At 45.6% G+C, this 23,778-nt stretch overlaps 1 long non-coding RNA gene across 3 annotated transcripts; it reads right to left on the reverse strand.

The window, feature by feature from the left end:
• Positions 1-999: 999 nt before the first annotated feature.
• On the reverse strand, positions 1,000-23,377 carry LOC311433895. 3 transcript variants are annotated; one of them, XR_014691043.1, is made up of 4 exons: positions 23,248-23,371; positions 8,234-8,707; positions 6,056-6,360; positions 1,000-1,617 (listed from the first exon to the last, which is right to left on the reverse strand). It is a non-coding gene; the product is annotated as an uncharacterized lncRNA (long non-coding RNA). The 3 variants fall into 3 exon arrangements; XR_014691044.1 differs by lacking the exon at positions 1,000-1,617 and having other exon boundaries at positions 4,769-6,360; positions 8,234-8,401; positions 23,248-23,377; XR_014691045.1 differs by lacking the exon at positions 1,000-1,617 and having other exon boundaries at positions 4,769-6,360.
• Between the last annotated feature and the right edge of the window lie 401 nt (positions 23,378-23,778).

The raw sequence follows: 23,778 nt of genomic DNA on the forward strand, positions 1-23,778 counted from the left end.
TTTCTTTCTCTCAGAAAACAGGAGGTTAACTTCAGGAAAGCTATGCATTTTTTTCTGATGGAAGGTAACACATCTGAACAAAATATTTGTAACCATTAAACGGGTTAAACTTGAAGATCTACATGCATTTTTTTTTTCTTCATCCAAAGGACAATGAATCCTCAGCTCCATTTCCTTTTTTAAGTTTATTAATATGTTTTGGAAGTGCATTGAGTGTGATGGGAGTTGTCATTCCAATATTGCTCAGCAGTGCCAAGCTAACACCGGTAAATTAAAACCTCTTTTATCAGTGCAGGGATCTGCCAGTGAGTTATCTCCCATCCACTTTGCAGGACAGATTGCAGATAGAAAAGGGCAGCCTGCCAGGGAGGACGGCTCTTGCTCTTTCAAACCACAGGCGACCTGTCACCAATGTTTCTTTTTCCCCACTTGCTCTAAATTTTTTACTTGCTTCTTGGCTTTGATAGAAGACTTTGAGGCCCTGATTGGGACTGATGGTGGTCAGAAAATTGGGAACCCGAGGAAAGTTTAATCAAAATGACACAATCACTGAAAAGCCCAAATAACTTGACTGCTGGCATTTGGCTCTGAGAAATGCCTATGAATATGGGGATTTGCAGCAAATAATTTGCCTGGTCTGTGTAGGCCACCTGAAGCATCCTGGCTTCTTCCCTCGTGGAGCACCATGGCTGGGACGGGTGTCTGCCTCAGAGGGGCTGATACCACTGCAACATGAACTATTTTTGGCAGCCTGTGCTGCGCTGCTCCCAAAGCAGTGACACGTTTCCATCCATCGCCTCTCAAAAGTTAAAAGCTTGTCATAACATGTCAGGTGGTGAGGCTGCACCACGTGTCTGATGAGACAATTTCCAGTCCACTGCAGACAGCCTAGTCTGGATGCTGAAGAGATGGAGAGCCGGCATCCGAGCCACTGAAAAAGGCTTCATCTGCTTATGGTGGAATCTCTCCCCCTCCTATTGCCAGGGGTGACAGCTGGAAATTTGAAGAAATCTTTATTTATTAAAAACGTAACCATTTCTCTTGTTGAAAACTTAAAACATTTCTGTAAGCTTCAAAGTTGAGTGAACAATGGGCCAGGATTTCCATCAATAAAATAAATAAATAAATAAATAAATAAAACAACCCTGAACTCCTCTGTACAGAACAACAACAACAAAAATCTGGCAAATGCTAGCAATAGGCCAGAACATGGATGCAATGGCATATCCCACACCCAAAATAATGTATCCTCAAAACCAGATGCTTTAATATTCAGGAAAGGTTGAGGCTGGCATCAAATTATTAGTTTGTCCTGGTTACAAAGAATAATGTTATTTTTAAATTCTAGCCCCTGGGGGCTCTCACAGAATGGCCAGTTACATAAAGGAGAGGAACATAGCTGGTTATGAACACTTCAGAATAAGATAAAGGAAGTCCCAAGAGAACTGAGGCTGATGCACCCATAGCTATAGCGCCTTTGCTGATATTCTCCCCTTCACAGCCTTTCCAGGACAGTGCTCAGGTCCGGAGGGAGGTGTTGGTGCCCACTAAACCTGAGCAGAAGGGGAGCCCTGCTTCACCTGTGATCTGGGGTGACACAGTGCTTTCAGTTGTTCTCTGAAAAACAAACAAAACAACACAATAAGCCAAGAGGTAAATGAAGAAAATACTACAGTGTTAAATATGTTGCAGATCAAGAAGTGCTTCAATAGCACAGCCCAAACGTGTCCTCACTAGATCATCCCAATTTCATATCCTTTAGGCAACTTGTCTACATACCAGCACTGGCAAGGAAAAATCCTGTCAGAAGCATTTTTTTCTGTCTTTATCCTCTGAGTGTCCAACTCTTTTCTTGCTAAATCTCTACAGTCTGGAGCTCAAATTACCATTTCTGACCAGTGCAGAAACAAATGATGAAATATTCATGATTTGTTCATACTTTTCATCTTACAGAAGCAACAGCCAAGCACTAAATTTGCATGATCTAACCAAAGACGGCATTTCAAGAGAAAAGTACTTTATACAGTGATATTCTCAAACTTTTATATATTGAGGTAAAAACAGCAAGTTTTTGCCCTTGCTTGTGCAGTCACACATTGTTTAAAGAGCATCCCACTAAATTTTCTGAGGATGTGTAAATGTATCATCTAGGCCACAGGAAATAAAACAGGGTTAAAACACTGAACAAAACTGCACTGAAGTTAACAAGCCTAAGGTTCATAAACCCTGCAATAGAAGCTTGCAGAAATCTTTCAAGGCTCATCCAATAAAGCCCCGTGGCACTTTGTTCTTCCCCCCAAATCTCCATCTGTCTGAGCCAGCATCAGCAGGAAATTTTGCATGGAAGCTTGCCAGATAAAATAGCTACTTCAGCTGGCTTTCAACTACCATTAGATTTAGAGGGTTCTTTGAGGAATATGTTAAAATCTTTGCAATTTTTAAGCTATGTCCAACCCAAGTTAGAGATGGGTCACATCTTGTCTCAATGTACTTAGTACATCTTACAAAAAAAGATCATTTATGTATGCTTTAATTTTACATATGCAGTTATTTTCCATCTGCATTCTGCCCTGTTCACCTCCTGCTGCACGAAAAGCTGAAAACACTCCCGTTTCCTGGGGATGTTCAAAAGTTAATTTAAGTCAATTTAATTAAATACATCTCATTCCCCTCGGAATTGCCCCAAACTTTCCAAATACAGCTGCCTTACAAGTGGACTTGGCCTTCAACCCTCGGCACAGGTTAGACTTCAATACCCACATTCGCTCGCTGACACAAAGTTTGCTACTGGGAGCTAGAGTGACTGTTGACTTCTAGCAGCTACTTAGTTTTCAGATAATTTATTTGAAATGTATTTCTTCCCTCAGCACAGCACAGATGACATAATGTGCCCTTGAATGCCTCCAAAAGAAGTTGACTGAAATTCGTAGTAGTGATATTATGACATTTTTTGCAAGTCCTTTTCCTGAAAAGGCAGAAAATCACATACAGTCTCCCTGTGAGCAGCATCTTAGGGAGACTACAACCCCTTGAGACACAGCATCACTCTGAATCCACTGGGAGCCCAGCTGTGGTTCTTCCAGCTTGGCCATCCATCACATCTGCAACCAGTACCCTGGTTTCCGGAACATACACCACTCTTTAGCAGGCTAAGGTGCTCTGAGATTAAACACTATTTACCAGATATTCTTGGTATCAAACTGCATTAGGCATGTCACTAACGACCTTCAGAACAACGAGACCTCTTCAAGCCAGATTTGGCTGCATGAGTCAAGGCGCACTTGTGTTGTTTCAAGCAGATTTTGTCAGGTTCCTCTGGTGTGTCGCAGTAGTTCAGATGAATTTACAAGGACTTTGCCCTATTCCTGAAGCAGAAATCCCGGGGAGCCCTGGACCCTCTTGGAGGGGCCGTTGGCCAAGTTACTCTTCCACAGGCCATCCCCTCTCTGCAGTCTTGCTCTCAGCCTGCCCAGGGGATGTGGTGGCTGGGTCATAGTGGCAACTGAGCAGATCTTGGCTCCCCAAGGCCATGCCCATGCTGCCCTTGGTAGGACAGGTAGCTGTCACGTAGGGCTGTGTATGAATGACTGATTTTTCACTCCTTTCTAAAACTCACTTAAGCATTTTGTAATGATGAGGACACACAGAAGTACAGGGAGTTTGCAGAGAAATGCAGGAAAACAAGGTCTGTCATTTCCAGGGTTTAGCAAACTCGAAAGCATCTCCTTAAATTTGTAGAACAATCATTTTCACAGCAATGAATTTTAATTGATGCTCTTTATCTACTAATACAGGGGAAATTTTTCTTTTTATATTTTTCCTAGTTGGGACATGTCATTTTTGATCTCCATTTTCATAATTAGTAGACTACCATTTCAAACAAAACGTGCCAGGCAGGGTATTTATGCGAAGTGGTTCTGCCTCAGGCGTTAATGAAGCACGATACTACGCAGCAGGCACAGTTGTGTTGGGTGTAATGATACAAATTGGATGTAAGTAATACAATTATTTGTGGTGTAACACAAGCACTGCACAAATAGTGTTCCTGACAGTAAATACTGTTGTTAGGATAGGAAGGTGCCGCTAATGCCACTAAGCATTACAATCAATTCTCGATAACATCATGTGAACCAAGCTAATAAATGGGGAATTATATGCCTCCTGCACATTCCTGCCTGTGTGAGACAGGACTTGTGTGCTAATAGAGCAACAAATAGTCCCGCTGGAAAATCAAGTCAAGGAAGCTGCAAGTTAACAAACCAAAAAAATCCCCAAACGCAGCACTTCCCATGGAGGAGAACAACCTCTACACATGCAACGAGGACATGAAGGGTATGTAAAAAATCATTTTTTGCAAAGACAGCTGTGAAGCAGAACCTCTGTCTCAGCCCCAGGACTGACAGCAAGCAACAAACCTCCCAAACCCAAGAGGCAGCACCCTGCTGAATGCTCAGCAGTGTGAAAGGCAGAGCAGCCATCACGTGCAATGCAGGGGCTCTCGGTTTGCTGCTTGCCGTCTGCCTGTGCCCACTGAAAAGTCCTGTGGGAGGGAAGGGCAGGCTGCCTCTGCTTCGCTGGAAAGTAGACCTCCACCCCCTGACACGAGATGGTTCAGCAGGTCTGGAAAAGACTGCGAAACGTGAGTCACCGGACTGGAAAAACAGAGTGCAAATTATTTGGAGAAGTTGCACAAGCTCCCAAATAAAATGCTGGCTCTCCCTGCAAAGGGAGTGTTAGCAGCTCCCCTGTGATAGACTCAGAGGAGAGATGAAGGCTAATGTAAGCCTCGCCACTTGCTACGGGAGAAATTGGAGAAATCACTCAAACGAGGCAGGGATTAAACTGGGACTGAGCTCAAGGAAATTTAGATTACAATGATGGAAAGGAGGAGAAGATTAAAACTCAGGGCTGAGTGAGTAATGCCCAACAAATGTATTCAAATGAATCTCCTCCATCGAGGCACTTCCAGAGCTCCCATCACCTTGCAATCTTTAATGCACTTGCTCTGCTGGAAGGAAGGCAGTGCTGCTATTTCTATCTCTCGTTTGGGGAATGGAAACACGGGGAGATTAAGTATCTTGCTCAAGGTGACCCAAAAAGTCTGCTCCAGAACAGAAGAATGCAGCCAAAACTGTCAGGTCTCAGCCCAGCGAGGGGACCACAAATCCTCCTGTGAACAGCGTGTAACTCTGCGGGAGGCATTCACTCCTTGGGCTTGTTCGCTGTCTCGTAGTCGAGGACTGCAGATCCCTGGCCTGGGACACACTGCCAAAAATCCCACAGCCAGTGCCAGCACCTTTCCCAAGCTCTTCTCTGCTCAGCCATTTGCTTCTGCAGAAGGCAGCAGGAGTTTTTTGGGAGCATCGAGAGGAACAGAGCAAGGGTGACGCACTTGGGCTGGCATGTTTGCCACTCCTTTAATGACCACAGTGGTATAGCCGCCCGCAGTACTGAGGGTGCTGAGCCTGTGCTGTGGGAGGGGAAGAGCCATGGGGCAGCTGTCTGACGGCTGGATTTGCAATTACTTTGCCTCCATTTGGATCCTGCACAGATGCATGGATCTCACCACTGCTGAACTGGATCCTCACCTGTCAAGGTCTCTGGTTGAAATAAGCTGCTGGAGAGTCTCGTCCTTGTGCCTTCTGAGCTTGAGCAGGCAAAAATTTGTGACGTAGCTGCTGGGGCTATTTGGTTTTAATGTAAGTGAATTTGCCCAGACCTGCTGGAAGTTCGCTGCATGCTCAGCATCTGCCCCCAGCCCTGTGGCCTCACAGAGTACAGTACCAGTGCCTATTTTTTCATTTTTTTCTCTTTAACAAAGAGAGATTTGGCTGGCCTTGGGTGCTTTTTCAGACTTTACTATGTCTGCAGGGTGCCCATGAACATGGGGAGCCTCCAGCAGAGCAGCCCATGCTGCAGACTGTGGGCATGCCTCACACCCAGCCCAGGCTGAGGACTATTCTGTGTGACCAAAGCAATGCCCATGGAGTGGAAATCTTGGCTCTGCACGCAGACCTGGGAATAGCACTGCCCCAAGACTGAGAGCAATTTTTACCTGTATCTATATTTTGCTGAGGCTTTCATTACACCTTCCCAGCTGCCAAGGCACATTTTCTGTTGGCACCTCATTTGCAGGAGGTTTTTCTTCCTTTTTTCTCTGTCCTTCACACAGCCCGTTTGCTGCTCTCTCTGCTCCCAGAGATGACACCTCCCAGTTGTTTTCTCTAGGCTGCACCAGGTCAGCTGCAAGGCAGATTGCTTTCACACCTGCCACAAAAATCTCCACTCAACATTTCCACCAAACTTCAGTGACCGCTCTTGAGTCCCACCAACTTCTGCAGGGCAGCTGCAGTGCTGAGCCTGGCCAGCAAAAAAAAAAAAAATGAAAATTTTATGGGATCCAATCCTCAATTCTGTTACAGCCCGGAGAATGATATCCATCTATTTCAGCAAGTTGTGGATGAGGTCTCATCCCTTCATAAATGGAGCTGCCTAGTGGCTTGCTCATCTGCGTCCCCAGCCCCAACCTGGTGCTGTAGCATCCATCCATCCTTCCATCCACCCCCCCATTGCCTTGGGCTCCCCATCAGGGGTCTGTGTCCCACTGCAGCCGGCGTGTGCGTCCAAGTGAATGTGTTGGTAAATAATTTATGTGGGCATGATTTACATGCTTAATTAGCTTTGCTTTTAATTGCAGCATTCACAAGGCAGAATATTTTACCACAAAGCGCTATGCCTGGAGCCTGTTTGATTAACTACAGAAAGAAAAACATTTAGTAGCATAAAACTGAACCACCACAAAGTCAATACATATTAAAGGATTTGAGGGGCTTTTTTTTTTTTTTTCTTTTTTTTCAGCTAAACACATTTTATGAACAGCAGGGAAGACAAAATTCTGAATTCAGCGCTAGATACCATTTTTTTTTTTCCTTGCTGCTCTGCTGCAAACCAATCTCAGGGTCTTGCAATCTGTTTTTCTTTTTTTTTTTTTTTTTTTTTTTTCCATTGGAGGACAAATAAATGATACAAAGCCTGGACATCACCTCAGTCTATCTTATTTCTCTTGCATCAAGCTTTGGGAAAGGGCAGCCAACATCCTACATTTAACCCCTTTGGCCATGACCCTGGCCACACGTTAGCAAGTGATCCCTGCAGTCCTGGGGGCTGGTTCTGTGCAGGGAAATTAAGGTAAATCCTGTGCTGTTTGTAGCAGCTGCCTCTAAGATATATTGCATCACAAAATTAACAAAGCCTGTGCGGTATTTTAGGAAGAAACCCGGAGTAACCGCATGTACGAGCACCATCTATTGGCTGCACTATTGCTTACAGGGTGCAAAATGCATCCCATTTCTCCGCGGCATGGCACAAGGGACAGGCCTGGCCTCCAGGAGCTCATTTGGGACAAGCAGCCAGGCAGGGACCAGTGGGGATTGCCAGTGGGGAGCCCTGGGTCACCCAGGCTCGGAAGAGGAGTTTGGTGGCTCTCTACCTGGGGTCATGGTCCTGATGCCCTCTGGAGCAGCCTGCCAGCTGCTACAATTAAGGATGCTCCATTACCCTCTTTTCCTATAGGGATAATCTATTTTGGCCTCAGCAGCCTGAGATAATTAACTCCAAACAAGGTTTTGGGAGCATTCGGGGTGTTTGGCCACTGCTCCTGCTCTATCATTTTAAGAACAAAGAGCTACAAATCTACAGCAATTTAGAGTCTGACTTTCCAATTAAGGATTTGATGTGTTTTTATGCCTCTGAAGTGACAATATTTGTCAGGCCGTTTGTTCAGTGCATTGTCTGCATGTGCAGTTACACAGGAATTGGTTTAATTAAGGTTAATTGGTGCATAATTAGAGCTGCTGCCAACACAAAAGAATGGCTGCAGACCAGGGAGAGAGTCGATTTCTATCCAGCTCCAAAGGACAAATAGCATCAAGCGGAGATTACAGCTGAGCACTAAAAACCTAAACTGCTTCGTGTTTTAGCACTGCTTTTTGTAAAACAACATGTCTAGCTGCTTGGCACTGCTCTCCCCAGGGCACATAGCCCTGTCCCAGTAAACAAAGCGTTTTTAATGGTGGAAGGTGTGTGAGCTAATAAATCCTTGCAGTTGGATACTGCCCTTTGCCAGTGCAGGGGAATTGCGCTGGATGGGATGCTGAAAATCAAAATGGAAGCAAAAAGGGAGGATGAGGGGTCTCTCAAGAAGCAGCTGTGACTTCTGGCACAGTAAACTCACCTGGAATTGCTGGTGTGGCATTGTCCCAGAGGGAGGCTCCAGTCCCAGCTGTGAGGTGATGCCACCAGCACTTGCAGGACAACCCTGGCACAGTTCTGCTGTCAGTGCCTGTTCTCTGCAAGAGCTGAGTGGGATGATCATCAAAGAGCATCTCCCGTTGCTGTTAACCTGAGAAGACCAAAGAGTTTCCACAAGGAAATGTCTCCACACCGTAAAACACCACAAGCAGCACCGTGCAGCTGCATTGGGTGCTACTAGAAGCAATTCAGGATCTCAGAAATATTTTTGAGAAAAGCCAGTTTGGCTAGAAGAAATGTCAGGACAACTTTCAAAGCCCACGGCTTTGTGGCTGAAGTTCTTTGCCAAGCAGGATTTCTTTCTTGCCCTCACTGGGAAGTTTGCCTCTTCTCCACTCAGCCACACCGACGCTGGTCGAGCCAGCCCGGCACAGCCCCGGGGAGCTCCACCACAGCTCTGAAGAAGAAATAGATAATTCTTGAAGTTCAGCCCTGCAGGATGGAGCCTGCTGGCCTAAACCTCTCCCCACTTTGCTCCTGGCACTGCCAGCAAGGGCACAGTGAGGGCATGAAACCGGGTGTTGCATGCTCACAGTTAAATACTTGCTTAGGCCAAGCCATGACCACATAGTGCCTGCAGCTCCCTGCTGCCTGCAGTGGGGTTCTTTCTCCTTAATTTAGCTGTATGGGAATTAGATGACCAGCCCAGCAACCTCCTTTGGACCCTGGGAGAGACCAGGGTCACGTAAAGGCAATTCCACCTTCTGGAGGTGACCATCTCATCCCCCACACAAAACTACTCATCGTTCTTCCACCTGAACCCCCTCACATACAGCAAGTCCAAGAAGCAGCTAAAGGCAAAGCCATTTTCAGAGAAGCCCAAAGGAGCTGTCAGCGCTAAATCTTAAAGAATAATAAATTATGAATTAAAAAAGAGTGAGGAGGGAGGGGAAAGGATTGCACGCCTGAGACAGCCCCACATGATACAGGTGCTTTCAGGTTGCTAAGCTGCAGGGAACAATTCAGGAACAGCGTCCAAGGGGTACAGCGATGAAATCAGCGTTACAGGAATCAAAGGGCTCAGTACGTGCATGAACAGGAAAAAGCATCTTTGCTCAAGCTATAGGTAACAGTGAAAATGTAAATAAGTAAATATTCCTTCCCTGTTGCACAAACACAGAAGCCCAGCTTTTGACGACACAGAGGATTTGGGATTTCCACAGCACTGATGTCAGAAACTACTTAGTGCCTTGGCAAGTGAGGGATCAGCTGGTCTCTCCAGATAGAACTGGGGAATCTCAGGAAGGGCAACTTCTCAGAGCTGGGGAAAAGCTCCATGTTAAGACAGAAAAGGTGAAACCAACTGTTTTTGAAGAGTTTCCTTTGCAGGAACCAGTTGACCACGTTGCATAAATCAGCACAGCTCCACTGATGAACGAGCTGGTGCCAGGCAGGGTCTGAACCCAAAAGGAACAAAAGTCCCTTCCAGCCATAACGTGGGGCAACAAAAAGCTTTCTGCTTCTTTCAAAGACAACACGGCTCACATGATGTGGGATCCTCACAGCAGGGTTGCCAGACATTTCTCTATTATTATTAATTTCAGGATCCAGCAGACAATACAGCTGCGTAGATCACCAGTGGATGCTGAACGGGCACTCAGAGGCATCAGCAATGCCAGAAGAAAATAGCACTGACCTGTCATATGAAGAGCTTCTTGTCTGCAGATCTCAAGGAGGGGTAATGTGGCATGAGGCCATGTCTTGACCAGCAGATACGATGTGCTCTGGGAAGCTGGAGGTGGCAGGGAGGGGCCTGATTTATCCCCAAGGGGATGGAAAGGTTTTGCTCACTCTCAGGTCAGAAATTTAAGATGAGGCTTCCCTCCATCCCTCAAGGCCAGCCTGCCTCTGCAATTACCCTAGTGGTTCTTCAATGCAGTCACAGATTATCGTCGATGGGAATCTGCTGCCTCTAAATTCAAGAGGGCTGTCACACAGGAGTAGGACAAGCACATGGACTGCCCCCTGTCCCCTTGCTTCACATCTGCTGGATGGCTTCTCCCCTTCCCAACAAAGCTGTTGAATGGAGCATTGAAATCGTGCTGCGTTCAGTGAGCTAGGGGGTGTCAGGTGCTTCCCTCTCTGTGTTGCACTCGCATTAGATGCGTTTTTTCAAATGATGTTTTGCATTGATTCGTTTTTCTGGGTGAGCAGTGCTATTTGACGTACTCTGCTGACTGAACTTCTTGTCAAGCATGTTTTTTAGCAAAGATTTTTGTTCACACACTCAGGTGACACAACTGAATGAGTAATCCCTGGCTGACTGAAGAGTCTGTTTGTTGATGCAGTGTCCTCTTTAAATGTTGCTGGCCTGTTGGTCATCCTGCTTATTGATTGCAGTCAGTAATATACTCCTGGAGAATTTCTAAATATAACTCCACAGAAGACTGTGTGGCTCTAATTGTCTTCTTACACAGCCTTGCACCAAGCTCATACTAATAACATCCTGAATATCTTCTCCAGAATAAGTCAGACGAGCCTGATTTGAGGTACAGAAATGGCTCATTATACATTTGTTAGTTGCTGGTTACAGCAGCCTTGCTGAGCTATCAGTCTGGGCAGTTATGCAAGTGATTCTGGCCATTAGGAGCTGTTACTCCACTAACGCAATGAACTTTGTTTTCTCATTAATAAGTGTGTTAAAAACAGAATGCAGAGTATACGAAAAGGTTATTATGTCTTTTATAATGAAATGCGTGTTAGGCCATAACTCAGACACCAGCTAAAAATCACGAGCCTATTAAAAAGAAATTGTGCTTCAGTCCATTCAGTCGAGGCAGTGTACGTGGGAGATGGCAAACAAAAAGGGAGCAGGAAAAAAGTAAATTGGAAGGGGACTTTTTAGACACAGCCACATAGGTTAGCACTGCCACTTGCCAAGCAATCACAAGAAAATACTTTGAGTAAAAGGGCCAAAATACAAAACCAGAAAAAAATTAAACAACCAATTTCCACCGAGACCCATGACTGTAAGTGTAGTAGTAATTCTTTCTAACATAGAGGATTTCAGTATTTGGGAACAATGGTCCCAGAGTACTGCCAGGTGTGGTGCTGTAGCACTGCCCTGGCTCACAGTGCTCTCACAACCTTGCTTTGCCCTCTTTGGCATTTCCAAGGTGGGGATGAACCTCAGGGGAAAAAGCATTTTCACTCACATCCTAATGATGTCCTCTGTCACCTGCAGAAGATGCAAGTCTGAGCGATGCTCTCAGCCTGGATAACTCCCTCTGGAAGTGTCTGGACCAAGCCAGGACTAACTCCACCACTGACTGATGCAAAAAGAGGCAGCCATCCCCTTTACATCTCAGAGGACAGGGTTGTTTTCAAGACATGGCAGACTGCAGGTTGTTTTCTTATCTTACCACGAAGGAGAAATAAGCATGATGCAGCAATCTTCACTGCATCGCACTATAACACACACAGCCGGGGCTTTCTCCTGTACACCTTGATTTCTTGTTTGGGGATGCTGCTTGTTGCTTGGTTACGGGATGCTACTGAAAAGCGCTGCTTGCAGTGCTGAGAAGGAATTGCTTCTTGGGGAGAGAGGATTATCTGCCAGGGACATCGCTGGTACAAAGCAGGCAATGATGTGGGAAGGATGGGGTGACATCAAGGGAAGACTACTGATATTTCTTTGTTACAGATTTGGTTAAAACAAACAAAAAAATTATCTTGGACCCTGTGAATGACGCCCTAAAAACAACTAAAAAAAAAAAAAAAAAAGACAGAAATAAAAAAATAACAACCCTAAAACCTCCCAGAAGCTGAATATATTCATAATGTGGCCCCTGCTGGAGAACCAAAGTCCCTGTCTCTGGCCATAATAGCCCATTACCATAAATGTTGCCACACCAGCTTTGTACCTGCAAGCAAATTTACTCCATGAAATTTGCACTTGTCTCCACATTAATGAAGTAATTGGTTTTTGGAATTATTTTTATTGCTAATTACATTAGCAGCTTTATGCGCTCCTGGCTTGCTTCAGTAAGCATTTAAGGAGATGCCTTTTAATGGAGCATTATGTAATACGGAGAATTAAACAAACAACCCCGAGTAATGAGAGAGGTTTTACCTTCAGTTCTGAACCAAAGCACACCAGGTGGCTGGAGGAAATGTCATTTTAGTGGAAAGAAAAGGAGGTCTGTTACCACATGGACAGTGCCACCCCCTGCCAGAAGCACCCAGGTCACGCACCGCGCTTGGGACGCCCAAGGCACGCTACAAGCAGGGGCTGCAGAAAGCTGTGACAGGCAGCCAGGTGCAGGGGCGATGTGTGTGCACACCCCTGTGGCTAGGAAGCGGGTCTGTGTTTGAAAACCTCTGCTCAAACACAAGCTTCATGCCCTGTCCGTTCTCACCTGAAGACCAGGCCGCTCCTCCACGCGTTTCTCAGTACAGACCAAATGGACAGCTACAGAGACTGAACTTCTTCAGGCTCCCATTGAAGCCAAACCCAGCAATGCCATTGCAGTCCCTGTCTTGAAAATGCTCTATATGTAGCAAATGCACATGTCCAGATCTACTCAATAGTCACTTTGTTTCCCCAGCTCACACGGCATCTTTATTTAACTCGTCCAAGGATGTGCAAAAATTCATTTGCATAAAGTTCAAGCTGTACAAGACTCTCCGTTCTCACACACCACCAAAAACGTGGGCTTTATTTTCCATAGTTATTCCATTGGCTATATACTGGCTGAGTCACATACCAATGAGCATCCAACCTATACTTGTTACCGTGCATCTGTGTGGACAGCAAAGCATGACTGCAGCCCTTTCTGCACACACACCTCTACTTCCATGAGATGGTTCAAAAGACGCCGAGGTCCATAACACACAGAAACCTACAGAGGAAATGGCCACACGCTTCCACCTCTGGATCCGGAGCTGCAGCCTGACCACCCGAATTGCCAAGGCGTGAAGGTCGCTAGACCATGAACTTTTTGCTCCCTCCACCCCAAACTTCAGCCCACACTTAACTGCCTGGTGCCAGAACTGACTTCAGCTTTACTCTGGCTGTTAAGGGCATGCCTTCACACTCCATTTAACCTCCGCCTGGCCATGTCTCCCCAGGGGAGGAGAACATCACTCTCAACCACATGCAGGATGGACCAGATGCTAGGTCAATGCATATAGAGAGGTGCAGCTAATTGATTTCTGGGCACAGACGCCCTTCTCTATGCAGATAGCCAGATGCATGAGAGGCTTTTGATTGATCTTAAACCACGAGGGGATGTGCTGCTGGGTAACATCTCTGCTTCTGAATATCACAAGGCATTTTACATACAAGACAGCACCGAGCAGAGCCCAAGTGATGCCAACAAATGGGCTCCCACCGCCTTCAGCATGGCTGGGACAAGCCTGCAGTGACCCCGAGGGGAAGATGATTGACTGAAATACCATATATCACTGACTGACTGGTGACTGCAGGGGAGAGTCAGTGACAGGTTGTATTAGTGCTTAATTAAGACAGATAGAAGGCTACTTCCCTTGGCTAATTTGCTCCCCTGAAATAGAGAGTGGGAGCAAGTTCAAAGTGAGTGCGTCTTAGAAAGGCAAAGCCAGTGTGTCGAGCATCACAGCCAGCCGCACTCACCCAGAGGAGTTAGCATAATCCTCGCTGAGCCTGGAGACTGCCTCTCCAAGGGATTCTGTCCTTACAGGAAGATAAGGCAGCTGATGCACTGCCAGAGCACATTTATTAGAGAGAATAAAGTTGAGAGGAGCAGCTCTGCCTAGCCAGCTGCCCAAATCACTCCCGAGCAGGCAGGTCATATGGGCAGGCTTCAGCTGAACAGCACCTGGACTTAAGCTACTGCTCATGGCTGCTTTGCCCTCTTATTTTCAAAAGTGCACAGGGAAGGTGGCTGCTTTCTGCACCTATGCTGCAATGCAAAGCGAGACAGGACATCTCTTAATGGTCAAGGTCAGCAAAAAGGCCTCGTCACCTCCAAAACTGTGCATCCTTCTTGCCATTGCCCACCGAAATTCCTGTGCAGCTGGTGCTTCTGTGATGGGACGCTGCTTGCTGTTGTAGAGTGGCTCAGTTTCTGTTATAATCTCTGAGAATTGGAGAAAAAAATGGAAAAAAGTGCAATAGCCTTGAGATGGCTAACATCTTGCCAGCATTGGCTGGGTGACTTGAGGGGCTGACTTTTGCAATTCTGGGATTCCCTCTGTGTGCTCTGGCTGCCCAGAAGCTGTCTGGCACCAGGTCTAATTTAGAGCAGAGCATGGCCTGGTGGAGCTCCAAACCTGGCAGAAACCTCCCAGCAACCCTGAAATGAATTTTACGGAACCCAGAGTGTGGATTTCTATATATCATCCATGCATGCAATTTAAAAGACAAAAGATAAAGCAGAGACATCTGAGGGGAAGCTCAGTTGGTGGCAGGGAGCCCGCATGCACCCGCAGCACAGACAGCATCATTTCCACCACCAAGGCCACCCCAGAACAAAGGCAGTCACGCAGGGAGGCAAGCCCTCCTTCCAGGAACATCAGGCAGCACTGGATGTCGAGTCCTAAGAAAACACTGCCTTCCCGTACTCCACATGCAGAGAACGAGGCAGAGGGAGGATTGTTTGCCACAGCTTCTTTCCAAGGATTATGTAAGAAAGGAACAATAATAAAGATGTCTGAAGAGGGAATATTTGTTCCCACACTGCAAACAACAACATCCAAACTCGCAAGGCTCCAGGTGTGGCCACGCCATCCGATGAGTCAGCCAGTGGCCACGTGAGGAATGTGCTTCACACCTTCCCTGAGAGAAATTATATTTTTGTCTCTTAAAATGAAAACAAACAAACGGAAACCAAACTGAAAAATAAAACAGAAATCACTGCTGACTCTGAAGCTACTGCTAACCCCAGTACCTTTTCCTAATCCCTCACCTAGCACCTGACTTGCCTGCGTGAACGAAGCACCGTGTGGATGTGTCAGGGGGAAGGGAGCTGTTAATCGGGGTGATTATACCCGGGCAGCACACCTGCATCAACTCCAGCTCTGGTTTTGTTACTGCCAGCTCGCTAGGTGTGTGGTAAGAGGTTTAAACAAGGTCAAGACACAAGGTTGATGCCAGTATCTGATGAAGGTGCCCATGTGCTATACCACATAGCTGATGTGCTGTACAGTTGGGGAGATATATAAATATATATTTATTTATATATCCTTCAGAACAGGATGGTAGGAACACGACTTGTGAAGAGCAGAGGATCAGCCAGCAGTGCACTTCTTGTACTCCTCCTCACCCTAGATTGTTTTTTTCTGATGGAAATCTTTTCTTAGGCGAAATAAGTGGACTCTTCAGTCACTTCCCATGACCACAGATCCAGACTCTCCCTAGTAAATCAAGTACCTCCGCCCACTTACCACCTGCTCGAACACAAACACTGTGTGTGTCCCTCAGCAGGGCTGACCATCCAAACAGAGCTTGTCTCACGGACCAGAACACCAGCTTGTCAGCTCAGATACTGCTGATGACAACCTTCTCAATAGTCTTTCCCTGATAATATCCCATGCTTTCCTCTTAAATCTGAAGAGCGTTTTGTAGGCAGAAGTTAGATTTCAAAACACCCCTCATGCAATCAAGTATTATTAACCCGGCTTCCAAAGCCTTTTTGCTGTCAGCTTAGCAATTTTCCCCCAACATTTTTTCACATATCCGATCACAACAGTTATGCCTCATTAGAGAGTCTCTAAACATCCATTGCAAAAACAGCTACAACGGTGAGAAAATGCCCTTGATTCCCTTACTTTCTTCAAGGAGAGCGCGTCATCCATTACTGTGTTACAGGTAAAAGCTTTCTCTAACACGGCTGTTGTGCAGTTTGAAGACAGAGGTTTTATTTTCATTCCAAATCAGCAATCTCATGAGAGATTTCCATAGTGCAACTGAGGATTATACTAAAGTAGAGGTAGAAAGAAACATTTCTGCTATTTGAACGGAGGTATGTTTTAGTCATGTGTGTAGGGTTGAAAAAACAATGCTCAGTTGTAGAGAGCTCTTATTTTCCAACATTTTGCATCCCGTTAAAACAGCTCAAAGACTTCAGTGTGAATTTCCAACTGGTGCCAGTCCACTCCAAAAGGCTTTTTGTGTAAAAGTGTACAAACAATTATTCTATTTCAATCTTTTTGCCCTGCCCTGCTCCAAAATGTCCCATTAACTGTGTACCATCGGGGAGCAGCAGTTTTCCACTCCATCCTAACAGCAGGAACTGTGTTATATTCCTTCCCCACACCCGCTGCCTGCCTTTCACAGCCAGGCAGGGTCTGCACGGTACCCAACAGCAGGACACCTTGTTCCTCTTTTCCCTCAGGCATTATAATACTTAGCCCTATCAACATTTTTTGCATGATTAGCATGCTATAAAAGGAGGACGGTTGTTATTGTAGCATGCATGTGGGCGCAAATATATCCGTCTATTTAGTAGATCCAAACACAAGCACAGGAAAACGAACCCTATTCAGAGAGTCTTCTTTCTTTTTCTCTAGCTGTTTACTGAGAGGTGCTCAAATGCAGCAGAACAGGAACACTGATCCTTTTGCCTCCCTCCTACACTTTCAGTTATTGTTCTCCTACTGTTGCCTAATTAACAGCTTCTGGTTATGCATTTAAAAAAACAACAGGCGCTGCTGTTAATTATGGATATTAGATTGCCAGGATAAAATAAGAATCTGGAAAAAAAAAAAAAAAAAAAAAAAGTTCTGTTAAAAATCAGCTTCGCTTGCTTTAGCCACCTCAGTGCTGTGCAAGCATGGTGTATTATATCCAAAAATGCTGGATTTTGTCAACACCCTTGAAAGACATTAGACAGAAAATATTTTGCAAGTTCACATAATGGCATTCAGACTTCGAGTCTGAAGTAGTGGTCAAAAATAAAAGGAAAATACAGACACAGCTCAGCCACACCATTGCACAAGCCAAGCTCTTTAGCTAGGGAGCTGCCATTCAGGACTCAGGTGTGCGTAATTTTACAGACATGCACAGCCACCGTATGGCAGTTCTGTGGGATGCCCCAAGCCCAGATGCTGGCCTTGGGGACAACAGACCTGGGAAAAGCTCCAGAGGCTGCCCCTTCAGCAAGAGCCCCAGTGGGAGCACACACCAGTTGGCTCAGCACCCCTCCTGCACGTGTCCCCATTTCACACGATGCTCTCCCTCAGCCACTTGGCCAAGCCAGCTGTTCACGGCTGCGTAAAAACCAGTGGCGTAGCACAGGTCTGCTCTCAAGTTCCTCAAGCTAGGCAGCACCACTCCCATTTTTCTTCCCTGCCATCATGGAATACCATTTTATAAAAATAACAATCCACCCCTAAGTCAGAAGAATAACATCTCCTTGAATCACCGTAATTAAAATGTAAATATCCACACATTGCAGCTCCACCATGTACATCACACGAGTAGCCCTCCCTGGTGAATTACCTGGTGAATACCATGCAAACACGTCAGGATTTCAGAAGAACAATGTCAGTCATATTTGAAGCTGCCAAATATTTCTTGGTGTGCTTCTATCTCTTCACAATATCAGTGTGCACAACAGCCACAAGCAGGTGATTATTATTTTGCGATGGTGTGAAGTTTACTGCTTACTCGTGTGGAATGAAACAGCAGTTGCTACGCTCATTTCCTCCATACAGCACATTTAAATCGGAATTTTATACGTTCTGCACCATTATGTCCTCCCAGGGCTGGCAACATCTGGAACCTAAAGAAATGCTGAATCAGTGTTACATTGCCCCAGACCCCCAGCTGGCTGATGGTATCAGCATTCCTCAGAGGGTCTTTAAGATGGGGAGCTTTGCAACTACAGATAGTCCCAAGTAGTGACTCCCCTCCACAGCCTGGGAAGCACAGTTCACCTCTAGATGATATATAAAATAGATAAATAAATTACAGTAGCTTTTTAAGTTGGAGTTCAAATTCAACATTTTGTTTTGGAGGGAGGGGAGCTAAATTAAAACAGAGGTAATTGCTTTTAAAAGTACATTTCACTTGACCCGAAGTGGAATTTTTCATTTTGGAAGTGTTGAAATTAAATGCTCTGCTAGGTTTTGTTCTTCCCCAAGCAAAGCAAATGTACACAAGTCCACCTGAAAGTTTTGGTGATTCAGTTGCCCTGAAATTGCAGTTTTGAAGCAGAACAAGACAAAGCCTCAGCTCCAGGTGCCTCCCTGTCAGTAAGGCAGCGGTGACAGCAGGCAGAGCAGCACGTGCCCGGGATTCCCTCGGCACCCCCTCAGAGCACATGGGCCAGATGGTGACTGCTGGATTTCATCCTCATGGTCCTCCCACCAGCACTCCCAGAGCACTACAGCCACTGCCCCACTCCCAACCTGAGCCAAACAGCTGGCCAGAGCCCAAGCCTGTCTCTGGTAACCAGAGATGTCTGAACCCGTGGTTCCCATGCTCAGCTGATTACACGGCTGCTTGCTCCTGGGAGGCGATTTGCTGCTGGCTGGTGTCTTTACAGCTAGTCAGGAGATTTGTCTATCCCTACACGGGTCTTCAGGGCTCCAGACGTTAGTAGTTTGGGATCATTTGCTATGAATAGCTGTGGTTTGGAGTCCTACACGCTGTCGTCATTTGGGTTATGACTTTTGTCAGCACACAGCCATTACTCAGCTCTGATGAAAAGATGTAAGAAAAAGATCATCTCCATAAAGCTGATAAGAAATTAGAGCCTTTCATGTTCAAAGACAGCTGACATCTTGCCCCGGGCACAGATAAATAGGCTGACAGTGCAACATAAAGTTACGTGCCTTAACCAAACTCTCTTTATAGGGAGAAATACAATTCACAAAGAGGAATACATAGCAGATTGCTCCAAGGAACCATAAAACTAGATGGTTGGCAAACACTTATCTGAACAGCTTTTCCTCACACTGTTTCCATTACTCTCTCTGGTTAGACAAGAAATACCACAAGACAACACGTTCTCTGGGAAAGCCTGAAGGACCGAACCCATATGTCAGTAGCAATCATATAGATATGGGGCTGGCTGCCATTCTGTGAATGTGGACACTTTGGAAAAGTTGTTGGTTTGGTTGTCTTTTAACTTTTTGAAATATGTAGGGGGGAAAAAAAAAAAAAAAAAAAAAGGACAGTAACTCACTTGTTCCATTAATGAGGCAACCATAGCAAAAGCTGAGATACTGTTACTTAAGATGTTAAATTTTGAAATTAAAATTCATGCAAATTGTGTTAATTGTTAAAGAAAAACAAAAAGCATATTTTTTCACTGAAATTCATTGCCACTTCTTAATGCTATTTCTGTCTGGCAGAGGGAGAAGCAGCACAGGATAGTGGAGCTGTGCTCACACCATTATTGTTCACTTTTTTGTTCTCACATGTATAAGGCGGCACTTAACCCGCTGCACTCGAACCTTAGCAAAGATCTGATTAAAGGAATACATCACGTCCTTCCCTTTTCTTCACATGTTGCGTTTTGAAACCCAAATGATGGATTATAAATTCACGCCAGGGTTACTGAACTATTCCCAAGTGCCTGGGGAGAATGGGTGAATACATTTTACGCCTCCTCCAACAGCATGTTCTCTAACAGCTACCATTGATGGTTGTCACTAACATTGGCAGCAATGGACTCAAGTTCACCTTCAGAGGTTGGAGCAAGCCGCCTCGAATCCCTCCCGTGCTGCTCTGGGGACAGCAGGGCCCAGTGCCTCTAGGTGCAGCCCCTCCTCATGCTACTTGTGACTCTGATTTTTTTTGTCAAGCATTCACACCGCATTCTTTATTGAGCAAAGTAGGTTGAAAATTTTAAAGTAGGAAATAATCTTTTCAGTGGGTTCAGGGATTTTTCAAAAGCACTGTTTGTGCATTTTCCTCCCCACACTTTTTCCTTTTCTGCTCCTACTCTTACCTGGAAGAAGGTGGCTGGGAGGTGGTGGGAGAGGCGAGAGTAAGAAACTCAAAGCCTACTCCTCCAGCGATTTACAGCCAGACATTTTTAGTAAGACTGAAAACAAACAAAAGTTAAATATAACTCCTTCTGGAACAAACACATTTCCAAAAGTTTGGCTGGCAAAACCCAGCAAGTCATTTCTCACTTAAAATCTTCAAATCCCTCACTTTTGTTCCAATCTGAGAACTGCTGTAGAAATTCAAGGTTGCCTGATATAAGAGATATGAGTTTTTTGTTTTGTTTTTTCCCTTGACATTGCTTGTTGTTGTTACAGAGTGTAAAGTGCAGAAGACCTGGGACTGAGACTTCCTTTTCCCCCCTTAATAACTGTATTATGTTGTCATTCAGCCTCACAGCAGGGATGCAAAACTCTCCTTTGAATTACTGGCATGTCAGTAGCTCAGTTACCACATGCTGCTTTCCGAAGGAAAAACACCCTCCAAAACCCATCAAAGTGTACGTTTCCTTTGATGTGGACAACATTTCTAGACCTTATTTCAGTGACAGATTAAGTCATTTCAGCAATGAACTCTGGCATGAGTACTAATACCTCGCTTCTTGTTTTCTATACGCTTGCTCACTTTCTTCACCACCCGTGTTGTCAACATTATCAAAATGCCTTGATGCATTAGAAAGCATCTTAGCCACCCAGTACTGCTTCTTCTGACCTCTTCCCTAACAGGTTCCTTTCAAAACATGTTACGAGGGAAGCGTGGCCAGGTTTTACTCTGACTGGGAAGCAGCCTGGGAAGGGACAGCTGGGAGACAGGGAGTCACAGGGCAACATGTGCCCAGAGTGCACTCACCCATCACCAGACTGAAGACATGCCTGTTAGTCACAGTCATTTATAATAAGCTCCTGAAAAAATTAAATCCTTGCCTTTCAGTCTCCTGGGGAGAGCTGTACCTCCCACAGCAGAATAGCAGTGTGCTGTCTTTGCCAAGGAAAAGCAAGCAGGATGTCTCTCCCGAGCAGACTGTGCAGAAACCCGTCCATCTTTCCAAGCACTGCAACGACACCAGGATGCACACGGACTGCAAGAATGGCTCCACTGTTTCTTGTATCATTCATTCTCTAGGGAGTTGTTTTTAAAAATATTTTGCTTTTGAAGCATCTGCATAGCTTAGATGCAGACAAGCTGTTGACCACAAGAGCATGCACACGTTTTGCCTGCTAACCACTCTCTCTGTGCTTGTCCCAGATTTGCAAGATTTGCAGCTCCAGAGATCAGTGTGGGGTGAGCGGTTCAAACAAATCCCAAGTCTCCAAGCTGAATTCAAGCAAAGTGCTAAGTTTCACCTTCCATATCAAAAGCATACATAATTATGAAGATAAAGGCATGCACGACCCAGGTGTACTCAGAAGGCTGGCGAACTTTACGCTACTTTGAGGTGATTCCACTTTGCTTAGATCTGCTTATGAGTTACTTGTTTGAGGGCTTTTTTTTTTTTTTTTCTCTTTTAAATGAACATTAAAGAGTAGCGACTGGATGCAGTTGCTCTTGCAAACATTCACGTATCAGCATTTCCCGAAGAACTATGTATAGCGCTATTACTGCCACTCACTACTACAATTTAGAAAACAAGGGATGTGCCATTCAAAAAAGTAAAATCACCTTGGCCACCCACCACGTAACACCATTCATCTACTAAAATTAGTAGCAGCTTCTTCCCATGGAAGCTATTTTTTTTTCCTTTTTCTTTTTTTGAACTGGAGACAAAAGTACTTGGAACCACTTTCCCACAAAACTTGCTTTGAAGCCCCAGACCTGAGCTTTGAGTTTGTTGCAAACCCCAAGCTACATGGGGGTCCAAATTGTCATCTCAGATAGTGCTGCAAAAACTTCTTGCAGCCTGATGCTGAGCACAAATCCTGTTTCGCAAGACCTGGTACAGCCTCGTGTTCTGTAACTACAGGATAGTTTTAATTTCTATAAAAGGTGCCTGAGCAGAGGAGAAACAGACCCAGCTGAACCCAGAGGGATGGGAATAACCTTGATGCAGCCACTGAGAGGTTTTCTGGGCACATTGCTTCACCACTTCGCTTCTCCTAATGTCAAAACAAGTTGAGCATGCCTGAGCCTGATCTGCTTCTGCAAAGCACCGCATTAGAGCCCTAACTTCAAGGTTATGAGCACAGAAAGCAACTTTGCTGGACTTTCTGTATGCTCCAAGCTATAAAGTAAATATTTTGCTAACATGAGACTGAAGTAGTTCTCCTTACATCAAATATATATATTTATTTTGAAGGAAGTAGTTTGTAAAACATTCTGGCTGCAGGGGAAAAGACAGATATGCAAGTCCACAGCCCCCTTCCTGCTGTGCCCTGGTCCACTCTGCCTCTTACTGGGCTTGGTCCAGTCTCTGCTCCCAGAGGGATTACCGTTCAGAAGGGGAATGGCACAACAGGTTCCACGTGATTTAGTGCTCCTTGGGTTTTACCATTCGTTTACCACGCAAGCATCATCGATAAATGTTTTAATTATGGTTGTTACCATATTACATGTGGTATACAACGTCCCTCAGAGTAAGGCCACCCTAAATGCATTTGCAGGGCTTGGAGAGAGCTACCTAAGCCCTGCATTGGGAAAGGGGCACAAGCCAGAGAACACAGTGCTAGGCCCAGAATTAAGCAGTCTTATTCCATCGTGCCCTGAGGAAAACATACCTCCGAGCACTGGGCTGCAACATATGGCAGACGCCGAGCTGTGACAGCAGCGAGGTGCCTGGGAGAAGAGACGTGACAAATCTGACATCCGTAAGCAGTGCTGAAGCTGTGCCGGGGTCGGACAACAGATCCTGCATGCTTCAGCTGTTAAACAACCCGAGCTGCAGCATCCCCCTTCACTTAGAGCACCACCCAGCTCGCCAGCAAGCCCCCAGCAAAAGGAGAGGAACGGTCTGTGCTAACAGCCCTATAGACTTGTAAGGAAAGAATGGGGTTGCTTTCCCCTCCCTGCATCTATAGGCTTGGGACCACAGTGAACACCCAAAACAACAAAATAACACTTTTTACCTTTCAATTACTGGCCAAAGTACAGCTTGGCAAGGAGCAGAGCTGCAGGGAAGCCACCTTTCTGTAAGACCTCAAGAGCCAATGCTTGCAGCCCCATCCTGGAGGTACCAGCCTCAGCCAGCTCCAAGCCCAGCAAGCCAGGTGCCCAGCCAGCTGTGACCAGAGCTGCTGCAGAGCTTTCCCAGCAGGCTTCCTAATTAAAAAAAAAAAAAAAAAAAAAAAAGGAAGCAACTGAAAGACCAACTCAGCAAAGGCAGAACATCACAAAGAAAATACTTACTGCATACAGAAAACAGTGAGCATATGCTAGTGGTGCTGGCCCCACACTCACCATGCTGCTAAAACCTTTTATGAGTTCTGGAGGCTGATGCTGTGATACAGCCTCCTTGGGTGATTTGGCAGCTGGGTTAATCTCTGTGCCTTGGTTTCCCCACCTGTGAAAAAGAGGTAAGATAGCTCCCATAAGGGCTGCAAAGAGGCAAGCAGGAAAGGAGAGAAGGCACCCAGCTGCAATAACAGAAATGACCTAGA

This window comes from Aythya ferina (assembly GCF_964211825.1).
Source record: "Aythya ferina genome assembly, chromosome: 3".
Lineage (NCBI taxonomy): Eukaryota > Metazoa > Chordata > Aves > Anseriformes > Anatidae > Aythya > Aythya ferina.